This window comes from Mustela erminea, chromosome 3, assembly GCF_009829155.1.
Source record: "Mustela erminea isolate mMusErm1 chromosome 3, mMusErm1.Pri, whole genome shotgun sequence".
Taxonomy (NCBI): Eukaryota; Metazoa; Chordata; class Mammalia; order Carnivora; family Mustelidae; genus Mustela; species Mustela erminea.
In genome coordinates, this window is record NC_045616.1 from 46,933,680 (window position 1) to 46,957,475 (window position 23,796).

The 23,796-nt window shown below is 39.1% G+C and overlaps 2 protein-coding genes and 1 pseudogene across 2 annotated transcripts in view; 1 reads left to right on the forward strand and 2 right to left on the reverse strand.

The window, feature by feature from the left end:
- Positions 1–1,391, reverse strand: part of SLF1 (SMC5-SMC6 complex localization factor 1) — an 80,448-nt gene extending 79,057 nt beyond the window's left edge. Inside the window, exon 1 of the mRNA XM_032335742.1 lies at positions 1,273–1,391. The gene's annotated coding sequence lies outside the window, so the exon portion shown is untranslated. The remainder of the gene's footprint in view (positions 1–1,272) is intronic.
- Positions 1,379–23,796, forward strand: part of KIAA0825 (KIAA0825 ortholog) — a 406,891-nt gene continuing 384,473 nt past the window's right edge. The window contains exon 1 of the mRNA XM_032335741.1: positions 1,379–1,543. The gene's annotated coding sequence lies outside the window, so the exon portion shown is untranslated. The remainder of the gene's footprint in view (positions 1,544–23,796) is intronic.
- Positions 12,316–13,142, reverse strand: LOC116586135 (annotated as a pseudogene).

The window sequence follows — 23,796 nt, forward strand, 5'->3', positions numbered from 1 at the left end:
TGCTTTCTACTCTAAGGAAGCAAGAAAATATTAAATCATACAACTGAACCCAAGTCAGTAAGGTGGAAAAAAATAGGGATTTAGAAAATGTAAATCAGATCTAAAGAGGGCTCATTTGTATTATCTAAGGCTATCTCCACAACTTATACATTCAAGTATTTAAAACATCCTGGCTCATTTAAATTAAGAATTCTCTTTAAGTTAAACATAATCAAATTAATTCCCTTATAAAAATCCACCCCAACACTCAACTTATGTACCAAACACCTGCAATGTTCCCTAAAACGGGAAAATCTTGCACATCAATAGATACTTCTAGGAACTGAGGCATAACATAGTGACATAAACCAAAAAGTTCTAAAGGCATTCTGTCATAAGATACGCATGCTGTAAATTGTTTAAATTTTCACTCTTAAGGTCTCAGCGAAAAAGAACTGGGGAGTAGGGATAGGATAGTCACTCGTCTAAAAAAGAGTTTGTCGCTTCCAAAACCAAGCTCCATCTCATTTCTGGGTCAAATCCTGATGGGAGTATCCGTGACAAATCAATTTTTTTTTTTCAATATTTAATCAGAGGCTTTGGAAACGGAAGAAATCTCAGGATAATCAGTCTTGTTCCCTGCCTTCAGGCAGCTGGTACATTATAAGCCCCAGGAGCATACACCCTTCTTTAAGGAAAAGAGTGTGTTTATGTTAAAAGGCATACAGTAGCCGCAGAGATATAACCATTACCACTTGGGTATGTTTAAAACAAACAAAAAAAAATCTGCTAGGGAGAAAAGAATAACACTATATTCTCCGTCACTGGTAGGTGGGCCTGGGGGATCCCAGCCACCTGCACTGACGCTAAATTATGTAAAGCAGCCAAGAGACTCCGCGAGAGACGTCCCACTCGGTTCTATGGAAACGGGAGACGCGGGTGGCCTAGCGTCTTCCTGGCAGGAGATCGACCTGCGGAGCTGCGCAAACAGGAGCCGGGGGAAGCCGCTCAAGCCCGCACTGCAGAGACGCTCGGCGGCGGTCCCAGCGCTGCAAGGGCGGGGCGGGGCGGGGTCTGCGACCGCAGCCCACCAACGCGGGCGCAGAGCTCAGCTAGTCCGGGCCAGTGGGAACGAACGGTGGCTGAGAAGGCAGGAGAAGCGGGCACCGCCGGCGCTCAACCCCAACCCTTTCCCAATCTCAAAACCGGGAGCCGCAGAAACTTTGGGGGCATGGAGGAAACAACCCCAGAGAGTCAGGGTACACTGTTGTCTTCCAAGCTGAGGCCCTTTACCTTCCCTGCCGGAGAGTCTGGGATGCTTCCCTCGGGTGGCGGTGGTGACTGGGGAGACGACTGCCGCTGCAGCACTCGCAGCCTCACTAATCCGGGCTCTGGGAAATAATTTCCCGCCGCGCGCTAGGCGGCCCCGGAAGCTATTGGACCATTTCCGGGTGGTTGTCAGTGACGCTCTCGAGCCGTCGTCAGGGTGGTCTGAGCGGGTGCCTGGTTGGATTCTGGCGGGCGGGCCAGGCTCCTGCAGATCTGCGCCAGACTTGGGAGACTGGTAAGTGATTTTTCTACAGTTGCCTCTTGGGCCTGATATTTCCGGCCGGTCGGGGCGCCGAGTAGCGTCTTGGCCGGACCAAGAAGTGAGCGGGAGAGGGTTGAACCGGGAGGAGTCTGCATCAAGCCCTATGGCTCTTGACCCTCTGCTGCTGGAAAAGGCCCTGGGATTCCGGCTTACCGCCTTCTGCACTAGCATTGTCCGTCTCCAACTTGGAACTCGACGTCCGATCCCCAAGTGAGGCGAAGACCACGTATACCGCGACTTGTAGTACCGAGTCTTTTTTTCCAGTGTTCGAGGAGTGTCATGACTCTCCCATTGGCAGGGTTCAGTCATCCTCGATTCCCGAGAGCTACTTTACCATCCTTCTCCTGAGTACTGTTTCCATGGACCTGGGTCGCACCTTTTACAAACATTTCAGACGTGGGATGAGGGAGTCGTTCATGTTTAGAATTAAACGTTCCCGCCGCTCTTTGAATTGGGTAAGAAGGGGTTTTGTTTTTCTCACTACCTGAGCTAATGGGCTTTACGTACACGTTTTAGCTTTTGGAAACCTGTGGTCAAGAAGTAGATGTACTTTCAGAACGAGTGCTCGTGCTCTGCTCCAGGTTTCCTAGCTAATGAAGGATTCAGGAGAGTTTGGGAGGAAGGTCTGAGGTAACCACAATACTTTTATGGAGAATATTGGTTTGGATGGAGGAATAATGTGAGAAAATGTGTTCTTTCAAACGAAGATTTAAGCGATGTAGGAAACCGTGGCTCTTTCTCTTGTGTAATGCAGTTTCTTCAGGTGGTGTTCCCACTCCACCTTGTATTTAAATCATCACTGTCCCCTTCAAAGGCAGCTCATTTCCATCCCCCAAAAGCCAGTTCCAAACGAGTTCTCGAAATTACTGTACCATGAAGAAAATTGGAGTGTGTTCAGTTTAAAGCCCCTGATGCATTAGTCCAGTTCCTTGTTACCTTTTGAGTAATGCAAGCATATTGAGGACAGCACACTGATACTCTAATCTTGTTGGATAACAGTTCAGCCACTTTCATAATCTCCTTTGGTCCCAATTTTGCCATGTTTATTTAATCTTGTGTTATTTCTCTCATTGAAAGGATTAGAAATAATTTAAGGGAGACAGGGTTTTGTGTGTGTGTGTGTGTGTGGGTGTGTGTTTTGTTTGTTTGTTTTTGTATTCTTGCTCTTGATTCTTGTTCTTTCAAATTAACACAGCCAACGACTAATACCACAAATATAGCTGCAGTTTTCCAGACACTTTACATTCCTTAAAGTTACTACTGTCCTATAAGAAAAATCATGTTACCCCTATTTTCCAAACATTTTGTACTGAGACTCAAAGACACCACTGAGACTGAAAGATATTTTAACAAATTATATAACTGCCACCACTGAGATTTGAACACAGTCGGCCGGACTCCAAACTTTGGCTCTTTTTACTGTTCTTTATACTCATAAATATCCCTAACGTGAATCATTCTTTTCACACAGATGAAATTGGATAGGTAATATGTCACATTCAAAAGTCAAATGTATAGCAAAACTTGAGTTAGTAATTTTAGGGATGTGTTAATGAGTTAAGGAATTCCTTAAGTTAATGTATTAAAAATTAAGGAATGTGATAACTATTTAAGATATTACCAGGGTAAGTTTGACATATGAGTAATCCAATTTTTCTTGGCCAGTTTTATCATCATCACTCAAACAAATATAAATAACCACAGGACCATCAGTGTATATAGGTGACTAAGTCCAGAATATCAGATGTCTCTTAGTCAGCTTTGCACGCACATGAGGACACACACACACGTGTATGATGTGTATGGAGAGAAAGAAAAAAATGAGTGAATGAGAACAAACTTAATAAAAATTGAACTTCATAATGCCTGTAAGAAATTATTATTTACTGGTTATTAGCAAAACTGTTATATTTTATTCTTGTAACCCTCAGGCAGATGGTGCTTATCACACGTTTTAAGGGAGTATTCTTAATTAAACATACCCATTTCAGTATTCTATTTTATGTAGAGAAATAGAAATAGCCTAATTGTCAGGGAATTATTTTGCCTGAGAATAAATGAGAATAAAAGTTCATTAAAATCATACTATTTGTGTATTATAAATAACAATTTATAAAGAGTATCTTGTATAGATACAAGTATATTATGTATAGCTAGTCTCAAAGACTGATGTGCTTTTTTTATTTTTTTTTTTTTGGCACATTTATCAACTTCACTATCTGAAAGATATTTGCTTTACCTATCCCATAGGTAGATCTCAGGGATGTTTTGCTTTCAATCAAATTTCAGTGCTTATGAAGATGGAGATTGTATCTGTTTTGTCCATTATCTCATATCTAGCATTTAGCTCTGTGTCTGGCATATATTAGGGGCTCAATAAACATTAACTGAAGGACTGATGATTACTTTTCAAAACGTTATTTACCCATAGAGAAGTATTTGTACATGCATTTTTTAAAAAGGGTTTTACCATATAAATCAATGCAAACTTATTTATCGTTACTCACTTTGATGCTGAAATGTAATGTCCACTCTATAGTCATCCATAAAATGGCATGTGGTCACCTGCAAAGAAAACTAGAAAATGAAATAAGAGATAAGAGAATACCTAGTATTGATTATTGCTTATTCTTTGCTATGTAGTGTTATATTTTATCCTCACAGAACTATAGGGTAAGTATTATTATCCTCATTTTACAGATGAAAAAAGATACACTTTGTAAATCGTTCTGTTACCAGTCATTAATTGCCAGAGCTGTTATGTCAACCATTGTTCACTTCAGAGGCCACTATCATAATCACTCTGCTATACTGCCTCCAATTGAATTTTAATCCTGGTTCATCTAATTGCGTGTATACTCAGGGAAATTTTTTTTCAGAGGATCATTTCTCAAATATTGACTAATACTTGAGAGTCAGCTAAAGTCAGAGGATTTTATAGCTGGAAGGGACCTTATAGAATCTAACCCCAAAGGTGTTATGGATTAAAAATTTGAGAATATACATAAAGCTAAAAGGAAAAAGGAGTGAAAAATTGCCCATGATTCTACTCCAGCCATGGCCCAGCACTTGCCTACTAGCCCTCCCCTAGTCTGTTCATCTGATTAGGGAGCAATCCTTTCCTTCCTACTGAATGGACTCCTGTGACTCAGGGTTCAGGCCCAGTCAAAAGTAGGAGAGGACCCTGAGGGGCCGTCTAGCTTCCTATTTCTGGGGCTCCACTCTGAGAGGACGTGGAGTCACATTGATGAAGTGGGAGATTGGTTTATAAACACCTTGTTCTGATAAGGAGGGGGCTGGGCACTGACACCTAGTAGAGATGGCGCTAGGGTTTTGGTTTGGCTGGGGGTGGGGATTCTCTTAGACTGTGAGGTCCTCTTGTTTTCTCCATGGCTCCTGTCCCTTTCTGTGACTCTGAGCAGCTACCTGCCCCTCTCTAAGCACCACTTTCCCCATCTGAAGTGAAACCATGGATTGGGTAGGGGGCACTTGGCTTTCTCTTTCCACAAGTGGCTCCAGGACCTCCATGACGGGGTCAGTCCTGGGTCTCCTCTTCCTGACCTGCTGGTGCCCAGATTACCAGTATTGCCCCTTCTGGAAATATCTTCCACGTGCTTTCTCTACAGAGAAAAAAAAAGCAAACAACACCACCAAAACAAACAAACAAACAAACGCCTCACCTGCCTTTCAGTTTTTGAGAACAGCGCTGAGTTACTTCAGACCTCCGGCTCTGACTGCCCACTACTGCGAGGCTGTTGTTCCTTTTTAGAGGCTGGGAAACAACCAGCAATTAATCATTAGAAGTGATGAATCTGCAGACTTCTGACGCACCTCATCACATCAGGTGATTCTGGTTAAGGAAAGTGTTTGAGTGGTACAGTGGAAAGACTACAGTTGAATCAAGGATAAAGGTAAAAATCAGCATAGTAATACTAAAAAGCCTCTGGAAGTATGAAAAGAACACTGCCTCCCAGGCTCAACTGCTGATATGTTATTGGAGACAGGTTTTGAAACAGTGCTCCAGCTACTTCCTTATAAATTTTGGTTAAAGAACAAGTAGATAAGGAGAGAGGTGGCTCAGGAAATAAATTGCTAATAGTGCATCTGTAATGTGTACGTCTATGAAACACACCTAGCTGTTTAAATCATTTGGTGGATTCTTTGCTGAATAACATCCTCAAGAAAATTAGCTAAAACTAACAGACAAAAGACAGTGTGATTTTGATTAATTAGGGAAAGCAGTATAATGTGAAGTACCTGAATTCAGAGAAGACACGCATATAAGCTCAAATTCATGGACTTACATATGTTCTAGGAAGAGTTACTTACGTTCTTTGAGCCCCAATTTGTTCATTTGTCAAGTGGTAATATCAACTTTACAAATGTATTAGAATTAAGTGTGATAGTGTGTGAAAGCACACAGACATCAGAAAAATGTTATTAGGGATTTGTCTAGTTTTGTTGTGATTTAATATAACCTAATTGCTTTAAAATAAGGTGGGGGACACCTAGGTGGCTCAGTCGATTAAGTGTCCAACTCTTGATTTTAGCTCAGAACTTGATCTTAGGGTCGTGATTTTGAGCCCTGTGTTGGGCTCCACACTGGGTATAGATCCTACTTAAAAGAAACAAAATAAAGTCTGGGCTCCAACTGTGAAGTCAAACAGTTCAAATCCTAGGTCTGTCACTAGTTGTATGACTCTGAGAAAGTTACTTTTGATCTTAGCGTTTGTTTCCTTATTTGTAAAATGGAAATAGTAATAAGGTGTTCATAAGCCTTGTGTGAAGATTAAATAATGATGCATACAGTTTAATAAGGTGGTTGGACTTGTAAATGCTTTCTTTGTTGACTCAGGTTCCCAGAGAAGCAGATACTAAGAGGGGATTAGATGTGCTAGACGCTTACTGGGGAAAAGGCCTGTGAAGGATTAAAGAGAAGGGAGCAAGAGCAGGATGAAGTGCCTCCAGGCCTCAAGGCAGGTCAGACAACCTGTGAAGAAGAGCAGGAAAGGAGAAAGGGAGAGGTGGAAAGAAAGTGAAAATAATATCAAACTGCCACACCATTGGAGAAAAGCTTCAGTGGGCCAATGGGGAATATGTGTCCCAAAATCATCTGTTAGAGGAATCCCATGCTTCCACAGTGCTCAATATAATGTTAGCTGTTAGTAAAAATAACTAGTAGTTGTCACATGCTAACATTCTGTGTTTAAATTTCAACTCTAGACTGTAACTGTTTGCCCCAACTTCTAAGAAAGGTACAGTCTCAGAGGCACATGTTCTCAGATGAACAACTTCTTGTATTTTGTAGTATTCTTTTGTTAGCCAGAGAGCAGCTAAGCAATCAAAAGTTCCAAATAACAGTTAGAAATAAAACATTACCTAAGCAACTGATGTTTTGACATGAGGTAAACAATATGCTATTTACATTTCTAAATTCAGGTAGCCAGTAAATACAAAATCCCCAAAACCTGTGTAATGTTAATGTCCATAGTTTAGACATTAGCCCAAATCTGAATATCCATTTTTCTTCCTTTCCAAAGATACTTCTTTGGTTAAAAAGATCGTGATATTATGCTTTACTAGGTCACCTCTACACTCTTTTGTTGTTCTTAATAAGCAACTGTAGACATCAGTCAATTCGGTGCTTTTCAAATGGCAGGTTAAAATCCATCAATTTGGGGACTACTAGCCTGCATTTTTATTTTAGATGTAAAGTGGCTTTAGGACTTGAATATAAAATGTGTTTGTTACCGTAAATTAGAGTCGAATTTTAAAGCAAGAGATTTAGACTAACTTTCATACCCTCCATGAGGAAATGAAGATTAAAGAGGTATTTTAACTTGCCCAGATAACTCGGGAAACAGGTGTCTTGAGCCAAAAGGTCTTAAGAATCTAAATTTAGGGCTCTTTTTCATCATACTTCCAAGAAAAGACTTACTGTTTGCTCTATGTAGGGGATATAATTACTCTATTTTCTAGTTGGTTAATATGGCCATCCTTTTCTGTCACTTACATTATTCGCTTGCTAAGATTTACTGAAAAGGCTCTTCTCTGACCTTGACCTGACCATTCAGAGGTTGTACAGCTGAAGTTGTGTCTAGCAGTTAGCATCCATATCACCTGAAATTACTTTCCATTTCCTTTTGGGGAACGCAGCTAATCCAACAGTGTAAGTCTGAAGTTTACCTAATTTAGACTGAGGAGTGATACGAGCTATTTGAGGTGCATTCTACTGAAGAAGTCTTAGTTTTTACTAATACCAGTGAATATTATTCTTTATTTCATTGTCATGACATTCTTTACCCATGTTCCTTGTTTTTTTAGACTTCAGTTCACTAAATAATATTTTTAAATGGAAATTTGTTGTATAATCCCGGTGATGATTTATTCCTTTGTAATTTGGTAAAGCATCAGTTATTTCATTTTCTATTCATAACTGCTCTCAAAAATGCCTGTGGGCTATTTAGCTACTCAGGGATGAACTCTGTCTGCTAATCACAGATTTGACTGGAAAAGAGTTTGGAGCTCTTTGTATATGGAGCCCTCCTTCCATGCCCTCTTCTTACGGGACGTTCTCTACCCTGGTATCAATGAGGCTGCCTAAGCTTATTCCTTTGATGAACTTTTATCTGATCATGACCTTTTTGGGACTTTATCATTTATTCCTCAGAAGTTCTCAAACTTTTAGTTTTAGGAGGCTTTTACACTCTTAAAAATTACTATTGACCTCAAAGAGTTTTTATGTATGTAATTCTACTTACCTTAATTATATTATATAATATATTATATTATATATATTATTATATATATTATATTATATTATATATTATATTATAAATTAAAATTAACTTTTTAAAAAGTAATTAATTCAAATAAATAAAGCCTTATGTGTTAACATATAGAGCATTTTTAAAAAATTGATAATATTTTCCCAAAGAAAGTTTTTGTGGAAGAGTGACATCATTCCATGTTTTTTGCCTTGTCTTTAATGTCTGGCTTAAAGAAAAGAGCTGAATTCTCAGATCTGCTCTTCTATTCACACTGTTGTGATATGTTGTTTTGAGTTGAAGTAAGTGAACAAAATCCAACCTTATACAGACTTGCAGTTGGAAAAGAAAGGAATATTTTAGTGGCCTTTTTCAGATAATTGTGGAATGTTTTTCTTTGATCCTATACCTAAATTTACTAAGTGGTGGTTTCTTAAAGTTGCATTACAATGTGATATCTGAAACCCTATCACTGAACTTTTTGTAATCTGTAACTTTAAAATGTCCTTGGTCCATCTTGCATTTTTAATGACTCTTTTACAGTCATGTGATTTTTGTTATATAATGCACTGGCCATGTGCAAATAGTGATTCATTGAGGTAAGCTGATCTTCCATATCTTAATGCATTTCATTATGTTATCAAAAAATCCTATTGATATTATCTGCAGTCTCATCAGGAAAATTTAAAAATACTAGGAATCTGTCCATCTCACAGTATGTGAATTTTCCAGACTTCTTACTTTTGCTTTGAAAACTCTAATTTCATCATTGACAACAAATGCTATCTAAAGTTTTCCTTGAAGTGAGAGCTCAAATTGGTTAATTTTGAAAAAAATGTGTGGTGTACTCAAAGATTGATCTAATAACGTTACTAATTTTTACTGCCTCATTGAAGACATTGCTAAGTAAGCCTGGCTTTGCTTTTTATTGTAGCTGTGAAAAAATATGACAGTGGTAAGCAGGATAATGTACCCCCTGCCCCCAGATGCTTACATACTGATCCCTGGAACCTGTGACTATGTTAGGTTATAGCACAATTTTACACTGAATTTAAGATGCTAATCAGTTTACCTTAAAATATTGAGATTATCCTGGATTATCCAAATCGGTCCAGTGTAATCACAATGGTTCTCAAAAGTGGAAGACGGAGGCTGAAGAGGAATTCAGAGTAATCCAATATGAAAAGGACTCAACCCACAAAGCTAAATAGAAAATGAAGGAAGTGGGCCATGAGCCAAGGAATGAGAGCAGCTTCTAAAAGCTACAAATGCAAGGAAACAATGCATCCTCTTCAGAGCTTCCCGAAAGGAATGCAACTTTCCTGACCATTCATTGCCTTTTAGCCTGGTGAGACCCATTTTAAGACTTCTAACCTAGAGAACTGTAAGATAATGTATTTCTGTGGTTTTCTGACAGTAAATTTGTGGGAAGTAATTATAACAGCAATAGAAAACATACAACTAACACAGTTTGCGGACTGCAGTCTGGGCCTGGGCATCATTGCTTTTGCATGAATAGTACAAATGTCAAACCTAGTGAATGGCATATGTCGTATTATTATGAAAACAGTTTTGAACTTTTGAATCCCATGAAAGAATACTGGGACTCCATCAAAAATCTGTGTACCACACTTTAGCATCACTTTAACTTCTGTTTTGTGCTTCCTTTGTGTACCACTTGATTTGGTACTAAGATGCAAAAATTAAGATGGCACAGTCTGATCTTACAAAGATTCAGTTTAAGGGCACCTGGGTGCCTCAGTCGGTTAAGCGTCGGACTCTTGGCTTCAGCTAGGCCATGATCTCATGGGTCATAGCATCCAGTGCACCCCCCCCCACCCCCGCCACACACACACTGGGGAGTCGGTTTAAAGATTCTCTCCCTCTGTTCTTCCCCCTCACTCATGCAAGCACACACATACTCGCCGGTACTCTCTCTCTCTCTCTCTCAAACAAAAAAAAATTTTTTAAAGATTTTATTTATTTATTTAACAGAAAGAGATCACAAGTAGGCAGAGAGACAGGCAGAGAAAGAGGGGGAAGCAGGCTTCCCACTGAGCAGAGCGCTTGATGTAGGGCTTAATCCCAGAACCCTGGGACCATGACCTGAGCCGAAGGCAGAGGCTTTAACCCACTGAGCCACCCAGGTGCTCCTCTCAAACAAAATCTTAAAAAAGAGATTCACTTTAGTGGGTTGGGAGTTGTAAGCAAATCAGTGATTACAGATAGCACAGAATGACTGGTGCCCTAACTAGTACACTTAAGTGAAGTACAGAGTTTTCATGTGCTTTCAGTCTAACGGGAGATATTACAAAAATAATTACAAAATTCAAATTGCTGTTAAGGAAATATTCCCACGGACAGGATGAGGGAGAGATGTTTACTTTCTCACTAGCAGATTATGAGGGTTTTAGTTTCTCCACATCTTCCCCAATACTTGTTATTGTCTTTCTTTTGATTATAGCCATTCTAGTGAGTTGTGAAGTGGTATCTTTTGTGGTCTCAATTTACTTTTAGCTAATAATGGTGAGCATCATTTAACTTACTTACTGGCCATTTTTCTATCCTTGGAGAAATGTCTGTTCAAATCCTTTGCCTTTTTTAAATTAAATTACTTGTCATTTTATTGTTGAGCTATAATAGTTCTTTATACGTCCTGGGATACTATTCCCTTATCAAATATTTGATTTGCAAACATTTTCTCCCATTCTACAGATTATTGTTTCACTTTATTGATGGTGTCCTTTGAAGCACAGAGTTTTAATTTTTATGAAATCCAATTTACCTGTTTTTTTTCTTTTGTTGATTCTGCTTTTGGTGTTTTATTTAAGAAACTATTGCCTAACCTAAGATCAAGGAGAGTTTTACCGGTGATTTCTTTTAAAAATTTTCTGTTCTTCAGTGCTTATATTTAGGTGTTTGGTCAATTTTGAGTTAATTTTTGTATACCTCGTGATCAAAGATTCTGAAAGTTCTTTTGGATGTTGGTATTTAGTTGTCTCACCAACATTTCTTGAAAAGACTTACCTTTTCCTATTGAATTTTCTTGAAATTCTCATAAAAAGTCAACTGGACATGCAGGGATTTAATACTGGACTATAAATTCTATTCCATTCATTTTATGTCTCTCCTTAAGTCTTGATTATGAAGCTCTATGGTAAGCTTGGAAAAATGGGAAATGTGACTTCTCTTTGTTCTTTTTCAAGACTGTTTTTGCTATTCTGGGTCCCAGGCATTTCCATCTGAATTTTAAGATCAGTTTGTTAATTTTTGCAAAATAAACAGCTGAGATTTTGATAGGGAATGCATTCATTCTGTACGTTGATTTAGGAGGTTTTGCCACTTTAACATTATTCTATCTTTCAGTCCATATGACATGGGCTTTTCATTTATTTAGGTCTGTGTCAAGTTTTTGAAATGAGGTTTTCTACTATGAAATGAATGTCTTGCACCCCTTTTGCTAAATTTTTCCAAACTATTTTATTCTACTTGATGTTGTTGTAAATGAAATTGTTTTCCTAACTTTTTCAAATTCAGTTCAGTTCAGTGCTAGCATAGAGAAATAAAATTGATTTTTGTTTATTAGTCTGATGTTTTACGAACTTTGTTAAATGTATTTAACTCCAGTATTTTGGATTTTTTTAAAAAGAATTTCTTAGAGTTTTGTACATATGAGATCATGTCATCTATAAATGAAGATATTTTTACTTCTTCCCTTCAAATTTGGATGCCTTTTGTTTACTGTCTTGCCTAATGTACAGTGTTGAATAGAAGAGTTAAAAATGGATCTTTTGTCTTTTTCCTGATGTTAAGGGCAAAGCTTTCAGACTTTTACCATTAAGTATGAGGTCAACTGTGGGTTCTATTCCTAATTTGTTGAGTGTTTTTCACCATGAAAGGGTATTGCACCAGGTGCAGTACCTCCCAAGGACAGCACAGTCTTTGAAGCTTAGAGATCACCCACTTGCCCTTACCCAGCTACTCCTTCTGCTCCCTGGCAGTTATATGGCCACTCTTATGCCTGGAGTGAGTGCACGGCTCTGTAGCCTGGGGCCCTACCTCTTCTGTGTCCCCTCCCTTGGAGGCAACACTAGCCTCTACCCCCTTGTTCTGGGGCTCCTGGCTTTCATGTGTGACAACAGCCTTCCCTTCCTGGGCTGTGACTTCTTTACTGCAGGGACCGATCTCCCCCTGCTCCTGTTCTTCCTCTGTGGGTGAGGAAGCACACAAATCACCCCCCTACCCCCACTTCAGATTTCTCTTAAAGGACAGAGCACTCAATTTGAAAGGCTTATTCTTCTTCTTTCTTTCTTTCTTTTTTTTTTTGTTGTTTTTTAAAGATTTTATTTTATTTATTAGACAGAGAGAGAGAGATCACAAGTAGACAGAGAGGCAGGCAGAGAGAGAGGAGGAAGCAGGCTCCCCACTGATCAGAGAGCCCGATGTGGGGCTCAGTCCCAGGACCCCCAGACCATGACCTGAGCTGAAGCAGAGGCTCAACCCATTGAGCCACCCAGCCTCCCTTGAAAGGCTTCTTGAAAGAGAATTTCTTTTGCAGGGTGTTCTTGGTGGGGGCAACCCCCTTGACTTCAGCACCCTGGCTAGGGGTTGCTGACTGGATGATGTCACCAGTGGCCCTGGCTAACTGCTCTGTTCACAGGGAGAGATTACCCTTCACCTGGGGTGTAAGTCTCTATTGCTTTTCACCTGGTCATTCTCCTGTCCTTTGGCCTTAGGTGGGGAATGCCTGCTGCCACCTTGGTGGTCACGTTGCCTCAGGGAGCCTTGGAGTTCTGGCTGCCCATGATGGGGGGTTCTGCTGGGGTGCCCACAGCCACTCTGGGCTCACCGTTACACAGAGAATAGTTCTGCCAGGTGAGCCTGGCCTCCAGAGGGGCGGAGCTTGTGCCGGAGGAGGAGAGGACTGGGGAAGGTGGGAAATGAGCAGCACCCGCTCTGGATACCCACGCCAACCCACTAGCTGTGCCTCCCACCAATCCACTCTGCATCAGAATGCCCTATACGCTGCTTTCTGTGTATCCCATAATACGTGACATGTTGTGTTTTGACTATCATTCAGTAAAATTTTTTAAAATTCCTTGTGATTTCTTTTTTGTCTTCTTTAGAAGTGTATTCTTTAACTTCTAAATATTGAGGATTTTGCAGATTTCTTTCATTTACTGATTTCTAATTATGTTCTTTTTTTTTTCCACAAAAAGATTTTATTTATTTATTTAACAGACAGAGATCACAAGTAGGCAGAGAGGCAGGCAGAGAGAGAGGGGGAAGCAGGCTCCATGCTGAGCCTAGAGCCCTATGCGGGGCTGGATCCTAGGACCCTGGGATCATGACCCAAGCTGAAGGCAGAGGCTTAACCCACTGAGCCACCCAGGCTCCCCTCTAATTATGTTGTACTCGTAGAATATACTTCTTATGGTCCTATTTAAAATATATTTAGACTTATATTATGACCTGGTATATGGTCTATTTTAGAAAATAGTTTTTGACATCTGAAAGAAAATATGTATTGTGCCATCTGACTGAGTGACTATATAAGAGTAATGTTGAGTAGGTGAACAATATTTTCTAATATTCTTGCTGATTTTCTGTTCTATCAGTTTTTGATAGGAGACTATTCAAATATCCAACTCTACTTGCTAAATGGGTTATTATTTTTTTCAGTTATGTCATTTTTTTGCTTCACTGATTATGATGCTTTGTTTTAGGTGCATATACATTCATAAGCATTAAATTTTTTTCTGATGTACTGACCCTTTGATCATTTTGAAATATACTATTTTTCTCAAATACCATTTTTTTACAAATTTATATATTCTTCTTAAGTAGGCTCCAGGCCCAACATGGGGCTCAAATTCATGACCCTGAAATTAAGAGTTGCATGTTCTACCAACTAGCCAGCCTGGTGCCCTTCAAATACTATTTTTTAAAGCCTATTTTGTTTAATATAAGTGCAGAAACTCTAGCTATAATAAAGCTACTGTTTGCATGGAATTCCTTTTTCAGTTCTTTTATTTTGAATCTGTTTTTTGTCGTTGAATGTAAGATACATCTTTGTAGACGACACATGGTAGGATGTTGCTTTTTTATCTACTTTGATGATTTATTTCTTATTTTAATTTTAATTTTTAAGTTATTTTTTATTTATTGGAGAGAATATGAGAGAGAGCATGAGAGAGAGAGAGAGAGAGAGAGAAAGCAAGAGTGCACAAGCAGGGGGTGAGCGGTAGAGGGAGAAGCAGACTCTGCTTCTCTCTGCTAAGCAGGGAGCCTGATGGAGGTCTTGATCCCAGTATGCTGAGATCATGACCTGAGCTGAAGGCAGATGCTTATGTGACTTAGCCACCCAGGGACCCTAATTTTAATTTTTTTTTAAGTTTTTTATTTTTCAGTAATGTCTACATCAAACATGGGGCTCAAACTCACAACCCTGAGATGAAGAGTCACATGCTGTACAGGCTGAACAAGCCAGGCCCCATCTTACATTGATAATTTCTGCCTTTTGATTTAGGTGTTTAGACCATTCATATTTAATATACTTATTAGTATGGTTTGTTGTACATTTTCCATTTTGCTATATTTTTAATGATTCCTGTGTTTTTTCTTTGAGGCTTATTTTATTTTATTTATTTATTTTTAGATTTTTCAATTAATATGTAATGTGTTATTTGCCTCAGAAGTACAGGTCTGTGAATCATCAGGCTTACACATTTCACAACATTCACCATAGCACATACCCTCCCCAATGTCCGTAATGCAGCTACCCTATCCCTCCTCCCCCATCCCCCAGCAGCTCTCAATTTGTTTCATGGGATTCAGAGTCTCTTATGGTTTGTCACCCTCCTAATCCCATCTTGTTTCATTTTTTCCTTCCCTACCTCCATGACTGCCTGCCTTGCCTCTCAAATTCTTCATATCAGAGAGATTATATGATAATTGGCTTTTTCTGATTGACTGATTTCACTTAGCATAATACTCTCTGGTTCTATCCACGTCATTGCAAGTGACATGATTTCATTTTTTTGGATGGCTACATTATATTCCATTGTTGTATATATACCTCATCTTCTTTATCCATTCATCTGTTGATGGACATCTAGGTTCTTTCCATAATTTGGCTATTGTGAACATTGCTGCTATAAACATTCGGGTGCATGTGTCCCTTCAGATCACTACATTTGTGTCTTTAGGGTAAATACCCAGTAGTGCGATTGCTGGGTAGTAGGGTACCTCTATTTTCAACTTTTTGAGGAACCTTCATACTGTTTTTCAGAGTGGCTGCACCAGCTTGCATTCCCACTAACAGTGTATGAGGGTTCCCTTTCTCTGCATCCTCGCCAGCATCTGTCATTTCTTGACTTGTTAATTTTAGCCATTCCTGACTGGTATGGGGTGGTATCTCACTGTGGTTTTGATTTGTATTTCTCTGATGCTGAGTGATATTGAGCACTTTTTCATGTGTCTGTTGGCCCTTTGGATGTCTTCTTTGCAGAAATGTTTGTTCATGTCTTCTGTCCACTCCCTTTTTTTTTTTTTAAGATTTTATTTATTTATTTGACAGACGGAGATCACAAGTAGGCAGAGAAGCAGGCAGAAAGAGGAGGATGCAGGCTCCCTGCTGAGCAGAGAGCTCGATATGGGGCTGGATCCCAGGACCCTGGGATCATGAGCTGAGCCAAGAGCAAAGGCTTTAACCCACTGAGCCACCCAGGGCCCCCTTCTGCCCATTTCTTGATTGGATTATTTGTTCTTTGGGTGTTGAGTTTGATGAATTCTTTATAGATTTTGGATACTAGCCCTTTATCTGATATGTCATTTGCATATATCTTCTCCCATTCTGTCAATTGTCTTTTGGTTTTGTTGACTCTTTCCTTCACTGTGCAAAACCTCTTTATTTTGATGAAGTCCCAGTAGTTCATTTTTGCCTTTGTTTCCCTTGCCTTTGGCGATGTTTCTAGGAAGAAGTTGCTGCAGCTGAGGTCAAAGAGGTTGCTGCCTGTGTTCAAGGATTTTGACAGATTCCTGATTCACATTGAGGTCTCTCATCCATTTTCAGTCTACATTTGTGTGTGGTGTAAGGAAATGGTCCAATTTCATTCTTCTGCATATGGCTGTCCAATTTTCCCAACACCATTTGTTAAAGAAAACTATCTTTTTTCCATTGGAGATTCTTTCCTGCTTTGTCCAAGATTAGTTGACCATAGAGTTGAGGGTCTATTTTGGACTCTCTATTCTTTTTGATTGATTGTGTGTTTGTTGTTATGCCAGTACCATACTGTCTTGATGATGACTGCTTTGTCATAGAGCTTGAAGTCTGGAATTGTGATGCCACCAACTTTGGCTTTCTTTTTCAACATTCCTCTGGCTATTTGGGTTTTTTTCTGATTTCATATAAATTTTAGGATTATTTGTTCCATTTCTTAGAAAAAAATTGATGGTAATTGATAGGGTTACATGAAATGTATAGATTGCTTTAGGTAGCATAGACATTTTCACAATATTTGTTCTTCCAGTCCATGAGCATGGAACACTCTTCTATTTGTTTTTGTCTTCCTCATTTTCTTTGATGTGTACTTTATAGTTTTCTGAGTTCAGATTCTTTGCCTCTTTGATTAGGTTTATTCCTAGGTATCTTATGGTTTGGGGAGCAATTATAAATGGAATCAACTCCTTAATTTCTCTCTCCTCTTTCTTGCTGTTGGTGTATAGAAATGCAACTGATTTCTGGGCATTGATTTTATATCCTGACACTTTACTGAATTCCTGTATGAGATCTAGCAGTTTTAGAGTAGAGTCTCTTGAGTTTTCCACATAAAGTATCATATCATCTGCAAAGGGTGAGAGTTTGCCAATTTGGATGCCTTTAATTTCTTTTTGTTGTCTGTTTGCTGAGGCTAGTACTTCTAGTACTTTTAGTACTATGTTGAATAGCAGTGGTGATAGTGGACATCCCTGCCATGTTCCTGACCTTAAGGGAAAAGCTCTCAGATTTTCCCCATTAAAGATGATATTCACTGTGGGTTTTTCATAGATGGCTTTGATGATACTGAGGTGTGTACCCTCTATGCCTAAACTCTGAAGAGTTTTGATCAAAAAAGGATGGTGTACTTTGTCAAATGCTTTTTCAACATCTATTGGGAGTATCATATGGTTCTAGTTCTTTCTTTTATTAATGTATTGTATCACTTTAATTGATTTATGGATGTTGAACCAACCTTGCAGCTCAGGAATAAAACCCAGTTGGTCATGATGAATAATCTTTTGAATGTACTGTTGGATCCTATTGGCTAGTATTTTTGTAAGAATTTTTGCATCCATGTTCATCAGGGATATTGGTCTGTAATTCTCCTTTTTGATGGGATCTTTGTCTGGTTTTGGGTTCAAGGTAATTCTGGCCTCATAAAATGAGTTTGAAAGTTTTCCTTTCATCTCTATTTTTTGGGACAGTTTCAAGAGAATAGGTATTAATTCTTCTTTAAATGTTTGGTAGAATTCCCCTGGGAAGCCATCTGGCCCTGGGCTATTTTTTGTTGGGAGGTGTTTGATGACTGGTTCAGTCTCCTTACTGGTTATGTGTTCAGGTTTTCTATTTCTTTCTTGTTCAGTTTTGGTAGGTTATATGTCTCTAGGAATGCATCCATTTCTTCCAGATTGTCAAATATGCTGGCATATAGTTGCTCATAATATGTTCTTATAATTGTTTGTATTTCTTTGGTGTTGGTTTTGATCGTTTCTCTTTCCTTCATGATTTTATTAATTTGGGGCCTATTTCTTTTCTTTTTGATAAGACTGGCCAGGAGTTTATCAATCTTATTAATTCTTTAAATAAACCAGCTCCTAGTTTCGTTGATTTGTTCTACTGTTCCTTTGGTTTTTTTTCTTTTTTTTTTTTTTATTAATTTATTTGACAGAGAGAGATCACAAGTAAGCAGGGAGGTGGGCAGAGAGAGAGGGGGAAGCAGGCTTCCCACTGAGCAGAGAGCCCGATGCGGGGCTTGATCCTAGGACCTGGGGATCGTGACCTGAGCTGAAGGCAGAGGCTTAACCCACTGAGCCACCTAGGCGTCTCTGTTCATTTGGTTTCTATTTCATTGATTTCTGCTCTGATCTTTTATTATTTCTTCTCCTGCTGGGTTTACGCTTTCTTTGCTCTTCTTTCTCCAGCTCCTTTAGGTGCAGGGTTAGGTTGTGTACTTGAGACCATTCTTGTTTCTTGAGAAGGGTTTGTATTGCTGTATACTTTCCTCTCAGGACCTCCTTTGCTCTGTCCCGGAGATTTTGAACAGCTGTGTTTTCATTTTCATTTGTTTCTATGAATTTTTAAATTTCTTCCTTATTTTCCTGGTTGACCCATTCATTCTTTAGCAGGATGCTCTTTAGCCTCCCTGTATTTGCGTTCTTTCCAACTTTCCTCTTGTAATTGAGTTCTAGTTTCAAAGCACTATTGGCTGAAAATATGCAGGGAATTATCCCAGTCTTTTGGTACTGGTTGAGACCTGCTTTGTGACCTAGGATGTGATCTGTTCTGGATTATGTTCCTTGTGCACTACAGAAGAATATATATTCTGTTGTTCTGGGATGGAATTTTCTAAATATATCTATGATGTCCATCTGGTCCAGTGTGTCATTTAAAGCCTTTATTTCCTTGTTGATCTTTGGCTTAGATGATCTGTCCATTTTAGTGAGGGGGGGAGTGTTAAAGTCCCTTACTACTATTGTGTTATCATCAGCGTGTTTCTTTGATTTTGTAATTAATTGGTTTATATAATTGGCTGCTCCCATGTTAGGGGCATAGATATTTAAAATATTTAGATTTTCTTGTTGGACAGACACTTTAAGTATGATATAGTGTCCCTCTTCATCTCTTATTATAGTCTTTGTCTTAAAATCTAATTTATCTGATAAAAGAATTACCACCTCTGCTTTCGTTTGATGACCATTAGCATGGTAAATGGTTTTCCACCACCTCCTTTTAAATCCGGAGGTGTCTTTAGGTCTAAAATGAGTTTCTTGTAGACAGCATATCGATGCATTTTTTTTTTTAATCCATTTTGGTACCCTGTGTCTTTGGATTGGGGGATTTAGCCCATTTACATTCAGGGTAACTATTGAAAGATATGAATTTAGTGCCATTGTATTGCCTGTAAGGTGACTGTTACTCTATATTAATAATCTCTGGTCTGTTACTTATGGTTTTCTCTTTGCTTAGAGGACCCCTTTCAATATTTCCTGTAGGATTGCTTTGGTGTTTGCTAATTCTTTTAGTTTTTGCTTGTCCTGGAAGCTTTTTATCTCTTCTTCTATTTTCAGTGACAGTCTAGCTGGATATCGTATTCTTGGCTGCATATTTTTCTCTTTTAGTGCTCAGAATATATCATGCCAGTCCTTTCTGGCCGGCCAGGTCTGTGTGGATAGGTCTGCTGCCAATCTAATATTTCTACAGATCTCTTGTTCCAAGCTGCTTTCAGGATTTTCTCTTTGTCAATGAGACTTGTAAGGTTTACTATTAGATGACAGTTGGGACCTATTTTTATTGATTTTGAGGGGGATTCTCTGTGCCTCCTGGATTTTTTTTTTTTAAGATTTTATTTATTTATTTGACAGACAGAGATCATGGGTGGGCAGAGAGGCAGGCAGAGAGAGAGAGGAGAAAGCAGCCTCCCTGTGGAGCAGAGAGCCCAATGTGGGTCCTGATCCCAGGACCCCTGGGATCATGATCCGAGCCAAAGGCAGAGGCCTCAAACCACTGAGCCACCCAGGTGCCCCATGCCTGCTGGATTTTGATGCTTGTTCCTTTGCCAAATTAGGAAAATTCTCTGCTATAATTCACTCCAATTTATCTCCTGCCCCCTTCTCTCTCTCTCTTCTTCCTCTGGGATCCCAATTATTCTAATATTGTTTTGTCTTATGGTATCACTTATCTCTCGAATTCTCCCCTCTTGGTCCAGTAGTTGTTTTTCTCTCTTTTACTCAGCTTCTTAATTCTCCATCATTTGGCCTTCTATATCACTAATTTTCTCTTTTGCCTCATTTATCCTAGCAGTAAGATCCTCCATTTATTTTACAGCTTTTTTGATTTCAACTTGGTTAGATTTTAGTTTTCTTTATTTCTCCAGAAAGGGATTTCATTTCTCCATAAAGGGATTCTGTAGTATCTTCAATGCCTTGTCGAGCCAGTTAGCATCTTGATAATCATCATTCTGAACGCCAGTTCTGACATCTTACTAATGTCCATATTGATTAGGTCCCTAGCTGTCGGTATTGCCTCTTGTTCTTTTTTTGTGTGTTTGGTGAAAAACTCACTTTCATTTTATCCAGATAAGAACAGATGAGTGAGAGAACAAAATACTAAAAGGGTAGCATTGACCCCAGAAAAATATACACTAACCAAATCAGAGGAAACCCAGAACTGGGGGGAGAAAAAGGGGAAAGAAGAAAAAAAATACATAATATATAAATATTATATATATTATATGTATAAAAATTTTATACACACACACACACATACACATATATAGGACTAGTGAATAGAACAGACACATACACTTGATTTTGGGTGTATTTTTGTCTTAGATGAAACTACCTCCCAAAATCTTAAAGAAAGGAAAACTTATTTATATATACAAAAATAAGGTTCAACACAATGAAGGGATGGAGAAGATTGTAAAGATGAAAATTTAAAAAGATTCTAAAAAAGTAATTGATAAGATAAGAAGTTAGTTAAAAAAAAAAAAAGAGGAAAGAATGTGATCAGGCTGGGGACTAGAACAAAGCCAAGTTCTAGATTTAGGGTATATTTTGATTTATTAGAAGAAACTGTGTCCCAAAATTTTAAAGAAAAAGAAAACCTATATGTATCAAAAAAAGTAAGGTTAAATACAATGTAGGGATAAAATAGGACTATAACAATGAAAATTTTAAAAGATTTTTTAGAAAAAATTATTGATAAGATTAAATAGTTAAAAATATTAAATAGGAGAGGAAAAATTTTAAAAATAGAATAAGAAAAAAAATGTTTTTAATTAACTTGAAAAACTAAAGGATCATGTGAAAAATCCATGAATTCTGTGTGCTGTATTCCTCTAGCTCTGGAGTTCTGCAGTTCTCCTTGACTGGTGAACTTGGTCTTGGCTGATGTTCTTGCTGATCTTCTGGGGGAGGGGCCTGTTGAAGTGATTCTCAAATGTTTTTGCCTGAGGTGGAATTACACTGCCTTTGTCTGGGGCTAGCCTAAGTAATCTTTTCTGTTTTGCTCTCCGTAGCTTTTGTTCCTTGAATGCTTTCCTTTCTGCTTTCGTGGATGCTAATGAAAATGGTGGCATCCCAATCTCGGGCCTCATAGGAGCCAAGAGCTCATGGCCCCACTCCCCAATGTGCCCTCAGAGAAAAGCAGTCAATCCCTCTCATCTTCCTGGTCTCCAGCCGCACTCTGAGCTCACTCAACCTGTGCCTGAGTTTCTATTTCAGGCGCATAGTCCCCTTTGGAATCTCCAAACCCAGCAGATTCCTGCAGTATGCTCCTCCACCACTCATCCCAATGGAAGAAGGACGGGGTCTCTCTGGATCTGCCACTTGTGGGGTTCCTGCTTAAAGAGCAGTGGCCTGACTGTCCCTGGATCACAGTTTAAGGTAACCCCAAGCTCTGCGCCCCCTCCTTGGCTCTGTCTCTACAGCTTGCTTCCCCACTCCGATACCTGGGAGCTCTGCCACACTCAGGCAGCATTGGTCTTTCTGTGACCCTGAGGGTCCTGAGACCATGCTGTGCCCACAAGGGTTCTGCCCCCTTTAAGGTTCCACTTTAACCACTAGAGTGACGTTTCTCAGTGGAGCAGACTTCTAAAAGTTCCAATTTTGTGATCCGCTGCTCTACCACTTGCTGGGAGCTGGCCTCCCTCCCATGGTCTCTCTTCCCAAATGTCACCTTGGAATCACTTCTCTGCACGTCCTGCCTTCTGGAAAGTGGTCAATTTTCTGTTCCTAGAATTGCTGCTCTTCTTCTCTTTTATCAGGTGTTCAGATTGATTTGGTAACTATCTATCTGAACCCCTGGGACCTGATGATATTTAGATCTCCTACTCCTGGGCTTATTTTATTTTTTAAAGATACATTTATTTTAGAGTGATGGGGGAGAGCAAGTGTGTGATTGCTGGGGGCAGAGGCAGAGGTAAAGAGAGACAGAACCCTAAGCAGACTCCGTGCTGGGAGCAGAGCTGCAATCAGGGCTCAATCCCAGGATCCTGAAATCACGACCTGAGCCAAATCCAAGAATTGGATGCTCAGTGAACTAGTCCCCCCAGGTACCCTGTAGCCCATTTTATTTTATTTTGAATTGGATTATAAGTGATACAGAGTGCTAGTGTCAGGTGTATAACATAGTGATTTGATAAGTCTATAAATTATGTTATGCTCCCCGTAAGTGTAGTTTTCATCTGTCACTATGCAGTGCTGTTACAGTACCATCGACTGTATTTCTTATACTGTACCTTTTATTTCTCTGACTTACCCATAGCTAGAAACCTGTATCTCCCACTCCCCTTCACCCATTTTGTTCATCCCTCCACCTTCTCCCCTCTGGCAGCCATCTTTTATTCTGTATATTTATAGGTCTGATTGCATATTCATCTTTTATTGTTGTTTTTTCATTCATTTGGTTTTTTTTAGATTGCACATATCACTGAAATCATATGGCATTAGTCTTTCTCTGTCTGACTTATTTCACTTAGCATTATAGGTCCATTGATGTCACAAAGAGCAAGATCTCATCTTTTTTTATGACTAAGTGATATTCCACTGTGTGTGTGTGTGTGTGTGTGTGTGTGTGTGTGTGTGTGTATGTATATACCACATCTTCTTTATCCATTCATCTATCAATGGACACTTGGGCTGCTTCCATATCTTGGCTATTGTAAATAATGATGCAGTAAACAGGGGTGCATATATATTTTCAAATTAGTGTTACCATTTTCTTTGGATAAAAACCCAGGAGTGGAGTTATTGGATCATACTGTTTTTCTATTTTAAGTTTTTTGAGGAACCTCATACTGTCTCCCACGTGGCTGTATCAATTTACATTCCCACCAACAATGTCCAAGATTCCTTTTTCTCCGTATCTTTGCCAACCCTTGTTATTTCTTGTCTTTTTGATTTTAGCCATTCTGACAGGTGTGCAGTGAAACCTCATTATGATTTTGTGGTTTTTGATTTACATGTTTCTGATGATGAGTAATGTTGAGCATCTTTTCATGGGTCTGTTAGCCATCTGTATGTCTTTGGAAAAATACCTTCTCAGAACTTCTGCCCATTTTTAATTGGATTATTTGACTTTTTTGGTGCCGAGTTATATGAATTCTTTACATATTTTGGATATTAACCCTTTGTCAAATATATCATTGGCAAATATCTTCTTTCATCCAGTAGGTTGCCTTTTTGTTTTTTTGATGT